The sequence below is a fragment of the Bubalus bubalis genome, chromosome 3 (genome assembly GCF_019923935.1).
Source record: "Bubalus bubalis isolate 160015118507 breed Murrah chromosome 3, NDDB_SH_1, whole genome shotgun sequence".
Taxonomy (NCBI): domain Eukaryota; kingdom Metazoa; phylum Chordata; class Mammalia; order Artiodactyla; family Bovidae; genus Bubalus; species Bubalus bubalis.
This window is the reverse complement of record NC_059159.1, coordinates 56974864-56984483: the sequence shown is the minus strand read 5'-3', so window position 1 is coordinate 56984483 and position 9620 is coordinate 56974864. Positions and strand designations below refer to the sequence as shown.

At 42.1% G+C, this 9620-nt stretch overlaps 1 pseudogene; it reads right to left on the bottom strand.

The window, feature by feature from the left end:
• Nucleotides 1-4734: 4734 nt before the first annotated feature.
• Nucleotides 4735-5986, bottom strand: LOC102415089 (annotated as a pseudogene).
• Between the last annotated feature and the right edge of the window lie 3634 nt (nucleotides 5987-9620).

Sequence of the window (9620 nt, the reverse complement as noted above, 5' to 3'; positions counted from 1 at the left end):
CAGAGTGTTTTTAATTTCACTTATTGCATTATTCATTATATAGTGACTCTTTTTTATTTCTTCTAAGTCCTTGTTAAACCTTTCTTGCATCTTCTCAATCCTTGCCTCCAGGCTATTTATCTGGGATTCCATTTTAATTTCAAGATTTTGGATCAATTTCACTATCATTATTCAGAATTCTTTATCAGGTAGATTTCCTATCTCTTCCTCTTTTGTTTGGTTTGGTGGGCATTTATCCTGTTCCTTTATCTGCTGGCTATTCCTCTGTCTCTTCGTCTTGTTTAAATTGCTGAGTTTGGGGTGTCCTTTCTGTATTCTGGCAGTTTGTGGAGTTCTCTTTATTGTGGCATTTCCTCGTTGTGTGTGGGTTTGTACAGGTGGCTTGTCAATGTTTCCTGATTAGGGAAGCTTGTGTCGATGTTCTGGTGGATGGAGCTGTATTTCTTCTCTCTGGAGTGTAATGAAATGTCCAGTAATGAGTTATGAGATGTCTATGGTTTTGGGGTGACTTTGGGCAGCCTGTATCTTAAAGCTCAGGGCTGTGTTCCTTTGTTGCTGGAGAATTTGCTTTGTATGTCTTGCCCTGGAACTTGTTGGCCCTTGTGTGTTGCTTGGTTTCAGTGTCAGTATGGAGGCATTTGATGAGCTCCTGTCAATTAAAGTTCCTTGGAGTCAGGAGTTCCCTGGAGTCAGGGTTTGGACTTAAGCCTCCTACTTCCAGTTATCGGTCTTATTTTTACAGTAGTTTCAAAACTTCTCCTTCTATACAGGACCATTGATAAAACATCTACGTTAAAGATGAAAAGTTTCTCTACTGTGAGGGTCACTCAGAGAGGTTCACAGCGTTACATGGAGAAGAGAAGAGGGAGGAGGGAGTTAGAGGTGACACAAATGAGATGAGGTGGAATCAATAGTGGAGAGAGTGGGCTAGCCAGTAGTCACTTCCTTATGTGCACTCCACAACTGGACCGCTCAGAGATGTTCACGGAGTTATACAGAGAAGAGTAGAAGGAGGAAGGAGACAGAGATGGCCAGAAGGATAAAAGGGGGAAATGAAAAGGAGGGAGACAGATCCAGCCAGTAATCAGTTCCCTAAGTGTTCTCCACCGTCTGGAACACACAGAAATTCACAGAGTTGGGTAGAGTAGAGAGGGGTTAGGGAGGAGATACAGGCGACCTGGTGGAGAAAACGGAGAGTCCAAAGGGAGAGAGAGCAGTCAAGCCAGTAATCTCGCTCCCTAGTGAAAAATGGGTCCTGAAGATTGGGTTCTTAAAGGTACAAAATTGGTAACAAATACAGAAAATCAAAAATTAAAAATCTAGAGTAGATTTTGGAATTTCAAACATATGATGTTAATGAAAAGAAGAAGGAAAAGAAAGACAGAAAAAACGAACAAAGAAAAACAAACAAGGTCGCGAAAATTATAAAGAAACTACAGGTACAAAATTGATAACTAATACCAAAAAGCAAAAATTAAAAATCTAGAGTAGAGTCTGGAATTTCAAAAATACAATGTTTAAAAAAAAAGAAGAAGAAGAATAAAGAGAGAAAACAAACAAACCAACGAAAACAATGTCGCAAAAATTATAAAGAAAATACAGGTACAAAATTGATATCAAATACCAAAAAGCAGAAATTAAAAATCTTGAGTAGAGTTTGGAATTGCAGATATACAATATTATATAAAAGAAGAAGAGAAAGAAACAGAAGGAAAAAAGAGAAATAAAAGTCACAGAAATTATAAAAAAAAACTATAGGTACAAAATTGATAACATATACCAAAAGGCTAAAATTAAAAATCTAGAGTAGAGTTTGGAATTTCAAAAATACAATATTAAAGAAAAGAAGAAAAAGAAAAAAAAAAACAAAACACGGTCAAAAAATTATAAAATATATATATGAAGTTTGCTGAAGAAGAAAAAAAAATAGGGTTTTTTTTTTTTTTTTTTTTTACAAAGTAATAGGTTATTTTGAACAGAAAGATTACAGTTCTCCAGCCTGTGACTATGACTAATATGTATGCTAGTTTTCTCACAAAAAATAGGATCTGGCTGCATATGTTTTCAAAAATGTGCTTTTAGCACTAACTGTGTATGCAAACATCTTTCCATGTCAATAAATGTATCATCGTAATGGCTACATGGTGTTCACTGCAAGGATGTCCCATCCTTATGAGAGCACTTTGAGTCTGCATCAGCTTTTCGCATTGCTATTTTTTTAAAGTTTCCTTTTATGCCTCATATTCTCCATGAAGATATGTTAGAAACTACAGCCAAAATGGATAACACTCCATAATTAACCCTGGAATCTAAAACAGATACATCAGTACTACGAGTCACAGTACACAGTACTGCTGAATATTTCTCCTGTCAGTTCCCATTCCTGGTGCAGCTTATCTTTTCCTACTAAATTGCACAAAATATGTCACAAGCAAAGAGCGAACATTTTAAAAGATTTAAAATATTGTTTGCAATAGGACCCAAGAAGATAGTTCATCTCCAAAATGAGGATTGATTATCATGAATAAGGAAATAATTGAGGTCTGGAAAGATTGAGTGAAAATTACAAATGTCTTTGGCACGTTCACCCCCTGCTGAAGGAATGAATGCCCTAAATTATACTGAAAAAAAAAAAAAAAGAATTAATGAAGCTAAAAAAAAAAAAAAAAAAAACTTGAGAGCTCTCTCAAGACTCACAGGAAAACGACCAATAATTGAGAACAATGAGAGAAAAGATAAGAAATAAGGAATCCAACAGATGTAATTATGCAAAATAGGAATTCCAGAGCAGGAAATTAAACCAGAAGATCACAATTAACAATTAAATGACAGAAGACATTTTTGAGTTAAGGAAATATTTGTTTGAAGCTTTACAAAGATCCACTAGTGAACTCCGGGAGTTGGTGATGGACAGGGAGGCCTGGCGTGCGGCAATTCATGGGGTCGCAAAGAGTCGGACACGACTGAGAGACTGAACTGAACTGAACTGAACTGAACTGAAGACTTCCTTGGTGGCCCAGTGGATGAGAATTCGTCTGCCAATGCAGGAGACACAGGTTCCATCCCTGCTCCAGGAAGATTCCACGTGCTGGAGAATAACTAAGCTCATGCGCCACAACTTCTGAGGCCACGTTCTGGAGCAGAGGAGCTGCAGCGACTGTACCCGTGTGCTGAGCTACGGAAGCCTGCACGCCTAGAGCCCGTGCTCGGCAGCAAGAGAAGTCACTGCATGAAAAGCCCGCGACCCCAACGAAGAGTAGCCCCCACTCACCACAGCTGGACAAAGCCCGCATGCAGCAACAAAGACCCAGGGCAAACAAAATAATAAATAATCTTTTAAAAAGGCTCACTAAAAACAAATGAAACACATGCCTAGGTGTACTCAGGCAAAATTCTTGAATATAAAAGACAATCAAGCTTTTCGCATGAATTGAAGCTTTTAAAACACAGAAAATCATGCATTCTAGAGAGGAATACAATCAAGCTCTTCTTCCTAAAGCTAAATGCCAATCATCAATGTTTACAGAACTTTGAGGATGGGTCAAAATTAGGAATTCAAGAATAGTAAAGACATAGCTTAAAGGAGCTAAAACTGAACAGTAAAAGCATGGTTTTGAAGCATTCTGAAAAAGTAAAAATATAATTCTTTAAGGAGAGGATTGACGTTGTAAACCACAACAGTAATAGCTTAGTGAAAGGTAGCATAAAATCACTGTATTTTTTTCTTTGTGGGGATGAGATTAATATTTTATATTGAAGTCTAGTTGATGCACAGTACTATGTAAGTCACAGGTCTACATTACACTGATTCACAGTCTTAAAGCTTGTACTCCCTTTTTAGTTGTAAAACACTGCCTGTGTTCCACATGCTGTCCAATATGTCTTTGTAGTCTATTTTATCCCTAACAATTTGTACCTCTTCACCCCCCTCCCCACTTTTCTCCCTAAACTGGTAACCACTAGTTTGTTCTCTGTATCTGTAAGTCTGCTTCTTTCTCATTATAGGCATTAGCTTGTTCTACTTTAGATTCCACATATAAGTGATCGCATACAGTCAGTCTTTCTCTGACTTGTTTCACTTAGCATAATGCCCTCCAAGTCCATCCATATTGCTGTAAATGGCAAAATTTCCTTCTGTTTTATGATCAAGTAGCATTTTATTGTATATATAAACCACTTCTTCTTCTTCCTTTTCTAAGAGACAAAAATCTTTTACTGTCAAGCACCATGCATCACCTGGAAACCACGCATTGTGAGGAGGTTGAGGCTGAGGTTCAGGGAATCAGAATCCAGCCCCCAAAAATACATCAGACACGTGAGTCCTGCCAGGTGGAGAGGAGATCTTGTAGGACTCACAGGGCTATCAGAGGAGGAGTAGTGCATCCCCTGATGTGAACTGCGGGGAGACCATGTTACATGCCAGGCCACCCACAGCCACTGCCAGATCTCTCTGCTGGCTCCAGGCTTCCCATCACTGTCCGTCCCAGTGTGTGGTGCCCAGGGCCTGTCGCAGTCTCTTCTCCAGCACCGGGATCCCTTGGAACATGGATTGCCGTGCTGTGGTCAGTCGCTCAGTCGTGTCTGACTCTGAGAACCCATGAATGTAGCCCGCCAGGCTCCTCTGTCCATGGGGAGTCTCCAGGCAAGAATACTGGAGGGGGTCGCCATGCCCTCCTCCAAGGGATCTTCTGAACCTAAGCATCAAACCCGGGTGTCCCGCATGGCAGGCGGACTCTTCACCCTCGGAGCCATAAGGGAAGCCCTGGGACATGGATTATTTCTTCCAAATTTAGGAAAATACACATTGCAGTAAGAGCTCTACAGTGAATGGCTCTGTACTCTGGGGAGCTTCACTGCATTTAAGTAGGGGTGACATTTGTGGGAGCAGCTACAAGAATTCGCCTCCAATCAAAGTCTGTAGCAGGGTTCTGAGCGCCAATCTGTGACTGCGCTGAACACACCCTTAGCAACACCCGTGCAAGGACTAACTCTGAGAGGGGGAAAAGCAAGCTCAAGCCTCAATGCTGAGTTCATTACAACTTCTCGAGAATCTCATCAACAGTCCATGCGGTATAGTTTCAAAAAATAAGCATCTTAAGGTAAGCAGATAACCCTTTTAGAACTCCAAATATATTTTTAGGCTATATTTATGTGGGGCTCTCTGTCTGCAATGGGCGGCCTGGAAGAGGCTCTTCCTCGGCATGGGATCACAGGACTTGGGTGGCCCAGCGGGACTGGGGGGAGCTGAGTACTTGGAAGGAGGCTCCCTTCTGGTTTCAGTTGAAGACCAACTTCTAAGACACAGTCCAGGGCCCTGCAGTCCCTCTCCCCATATCCTCTGGTGTAACTCTTAATGTAGTCTTCTCCTTTATTCCAGAAGACCTCCTTGTCCCCTACACGATGTTCTGCAGCTTCTATATCCAGTGGATCACCAAAATTCAAAGGATCAGTAAATAAAGAGTTTCGTCCCCAAGCAACATCCTTCAGCGTCCTTGTGGGGGCCCAGTCAGTGCCCTGAGACTTATCTCTCCTTTTCCTGTGGACTTGGGGTGCCAGACCTGGGTCAAGCAGTTCACTTTGGGAGGCACCGTGTTGTATGCATCGAAAACGTCAGCTTCAAACTGAAATTTTCCAACCTGTTAGTAACCCTTATCTAGGGTGACAGCTGAAAGCAATGAAGCTCGCTTGGGTCGGAAAAATGCACTTTACACCTATAAGGTAAATTAGCCTCAAGTTCTGCAACATCTTTAACAAACAGCCTGTCTGTCACAGAAACCCTCTGAGTGAAGTCAGAGGCTGTGGCTGACACTCAGGACCTTTGAGACTGTCCTCATGCTTCAGTTTGCTTGCCAGCATCAGCATCACTGCTATATTTATCCTGGGCCTCCGGAGACAGGCAAGGCAGGCCAGTGCCCAGCACCACGGTGGGCAGGGGATGTTGAGACTCAGCGACTCGCCTGTGCCACATCTTCTTTGTCCTTCATCTGTTGACAGACACAGGTTCTTTCCATATCTTGGCAGTTATAAATAATGCTGCTATGAACATTGCAGTGCATTTGTCTTTTTGAATTAGTGTTTTGGGTTTTTTTTATTTTTTTTTAATATACACCAGGAGTGGAATTGCTGGATCATATGGTAATTCTATTTTTATTATTTTAGTAATCTCCTTACTGTTTTCCACAGTGGCTGCACCAAAGTACATTCCTGCCAACAGTGTAACAAGGTTCCCTTTTCCCCACGTCCTTGCCAACATTTGTTATTTGTGTTCTTTTGGATGATAGCCTTTCTGACAGGTGTGAGGTGGTATCTCACTGAGGTTTTGATTTGCATTTCCTAGATGATTGTCGAAGGTGAGCATCTTTTCATGTGCCTGTTGGCCACCTGCCTTTCCTCTTTGTAAAATGTCTATTCAATTCTACTGCTCATTTTTCAACTGAGGTTTTTTTTTTTTTTTTTAAGTTGAGTTATACGATCTCTTTATATATGTTGGATATGAACCCCTTATCAGTCATCAGATCAGATCAAATCAGATCAGTCGCTCAGTCATATCCGACTCTTTGCGACCCCATGATGCAGCACGCCAGGCCTCCCTGTCCATCTCCAATTCCCAGAATTCACTGACACTCACATCCATTGAGTCAGTGATGCCATCCAGCCATCTCATCCTCTGTGGTCCCCTTCTCCTCCTGTCCCCAGTCCCTCCCAGCATCAGAGTCTTTTCCAATGAGTCAACTCTTCTCATGAGGTGGCCAAACTACTGGAGTTTCAGCTTTAGCATCATTCCTTCCAAAGAAATCCCACAGCTGATCTTCAGAATGGACTGGTTGGATCTCCTTGCAGTCCAGGGACTCTAAAGAGTCTCCTCCAACACCACAGTTCAAAAGCATAAATTCTTCGGAGCTCAGCATTCTTCACAGTCCAACTCTCACATCCATTCATGACCACAGGAAAAACCATAGCCTTGACTAGATGAACCTTTGTTGACAAAGTAATGTCTCTGCTTTTGAACATGCTATCTAGGTTGGTCATAACTTTCTTTCCAAGGAGCAAGCATCTTTTAATTTCATGGCTGCAGTCACCATCTGCAGTGATTCTGGAGCCCAGAAAAACAAAGTCTGACACTATTTCCACTGTTTCCCCATCTAGTTCCCATGAAGTGGTGGCACCAGATGCCATGATCTTCGTTTTCTGAATGTTGAGCTTTAAGCCAACTTTTTCACTCTCCACTTTCACTTTCATCAAGAGGCTTTTGAGTTCCTCTTCACTTTCTGCCATAAGGGAGGTGTCATCTGCATACCTGAGGTTATTGATATTTCTCCCAGCAATCTTGATTCCAGCTTGTGTTTCTTCCAGTCCAGCGTTTCTCATGATGTACTCTGCATATAAGTTAAATAAACAGGGTGACAATATACAGCCTTGACGAACTCCTTTTCCTATTTGGAAGCAGTCTGTTGTTCCATGTCCAGTTCTAACTGTTGCTTCCTGACCTGCATACAAATTTCTCAAGAGGCAGCTCAGGTGTTCTGGTATTCCCATCTCTTTCAGAATTTTCCACAGTTTATTGTGATCCACACAGTCAAAGGCTCTGGCATAGTCAATAAAGCAGAAAGAGATGTTTTTCTGGCACTCTTACTTTTTCCATGATCCAGCAGATGTTGGCAATTTGATCTCTGGTTCCTCTGCCTTTTCTAAAACCAGCTTGAACATCAGGAAGTTCACGGTTCACATATTGCTGAAGTCTGGCTTGGAGAATTTTCAGCATTACTTTACTAGCGTGTGAGATGAGTGCAATTGTGTGGTAGTTTGAACATTCTTTGGCATTGCCTTTCTTTGGGACTGGAATGAAAACTGACCTTTCCAGTCCTGTGGCCACTGCTGAGGTTTCCAAATTTCCTGGCATATTGAGTGCAGCACTTTCACAGCATCATCTTTTAGGATTTGGGATAGCTCAACTGGAATTCCATCACCTCCACTAGCTTTGTTTGTAGTGATGCTTTCTAAGGCCCACTTGACTTCACATTCCAGGATGTCTGGCTCTAGGTCAGTGATCACACCATAGTGATTATCTGGGTCATGAAGACCTCTTTTGTACAGTTCTTCTGTATATTCTTGCCATCTCTTCTTAATATCTTCTGCTTCTGTTAGGTCCATACCATTTCTGTGCTTTATCGAGCTCATCTTTGCATGAAGTGTTTGTTTGGTATCTCTGATTTTCTTGAAGAGATCCCTAGTCTTTTCCATTCTGTTGTTTTCCACTATTTCTTTGCATTGATCGCTGAAAAAGGGTTTCTTATCTCTTCTTGCTATTCTTTGGAACTGTGCATTCAGATGTTTATATCTTTCCTTTTCTCCTTTGCTTTTCACTTCTCTTCTTTTCACAGCTATTTGTAAGGCCTCCCCAGACAGCCATTTTGCTTTTTTGCATTTCTTTCCCATGGGGATGGTCTTGATCCCTGTCTCCTGTACAATGTCATGAACCTCATTCCATAGTTCATCAGGCACTCTATCTATCAGATCTAGGCCCTTAAATCTATTTCTCACTTCCACTCTATAATCATAAGGGAACTGAGCCCAAGGCCAAGGGAAGAGCAACTGCATGACAAAGGCCAGGGGCGGTGGCCGGGAGGACCAACCCTACATCCAAGGAGCCATGGCTGCGTAGGCACAGGAGGGCCTAGAGGAGCTATCCCACACTGAAGGTCAGGAAGGGTGGTGGTGAGGAGATACCCCTCATCCAAGGTAAGGAGCAATGGCTGCGCTTTGCTAGAGCAGCCATGAAGTGATACCCCACGCCCAAGGTAAGAGAAACCCAAGTAAGACGATAGGTGTTGCAAGAGGGCATCAGAGGGCAAACACACTGAAACCATACTCACAGAAAACTAGTCAATCTAATCACACTAGGACCACAGCCTTGTCTAACTCAGTGAAACTATGCCATGCCCGTGGGGCAACCCAAGACGGGTGGGTCATGGTGGAGAGATTTGACAGAATGTGGTCCACTGGAGAAGGGAATGGCAAACCACTTCAGTGTTCTTGCCTTGAGAACCCCATGAACAGTACGAAAAGGCAAAATGATAGGATGCTGAAAAAGAAACTCCCCAGGTCAGTAGGTGCCCAATATGCTACTGGAGATCAGTGGAGAAATAACTCTAGAAAGAATGAAGGGATGGAGCCAAAGCAAAAACAATACCCAGCCATGGATGTGACTGGTGATAGAAGCAAGGTCCAATGCTATAAAGAGCAATATTGCATAGGAACCTGGAATGTCAGGTCCATGAATCAAGGCAAATTGGAAGTGGTCAAACAAGAGATGGCAAGAGTGAACGTCGACATTCTAGGAATCAGTGAACTGAAATGGACTGGAATAGGTGAATTTAACTCAGATGACCATTATATCTACTACTGCGGGCAGGAATCCCTCAGAAGAAATGGAGTGGCCATCATGGTCAACAAAAGAGTCTGAAATGCAGTACTTGGATGCAATCTCATAAACGACAGAATGATCTCTGTTCGTTTCCAAGGCAAACCATTCAATATCACAGTAATCCAAGTCTATGCCCCAACCAGTAATGCTGAAGAAGCTGAAGTTGAATGGTTCTATGAAGATCTATAAGACCTTT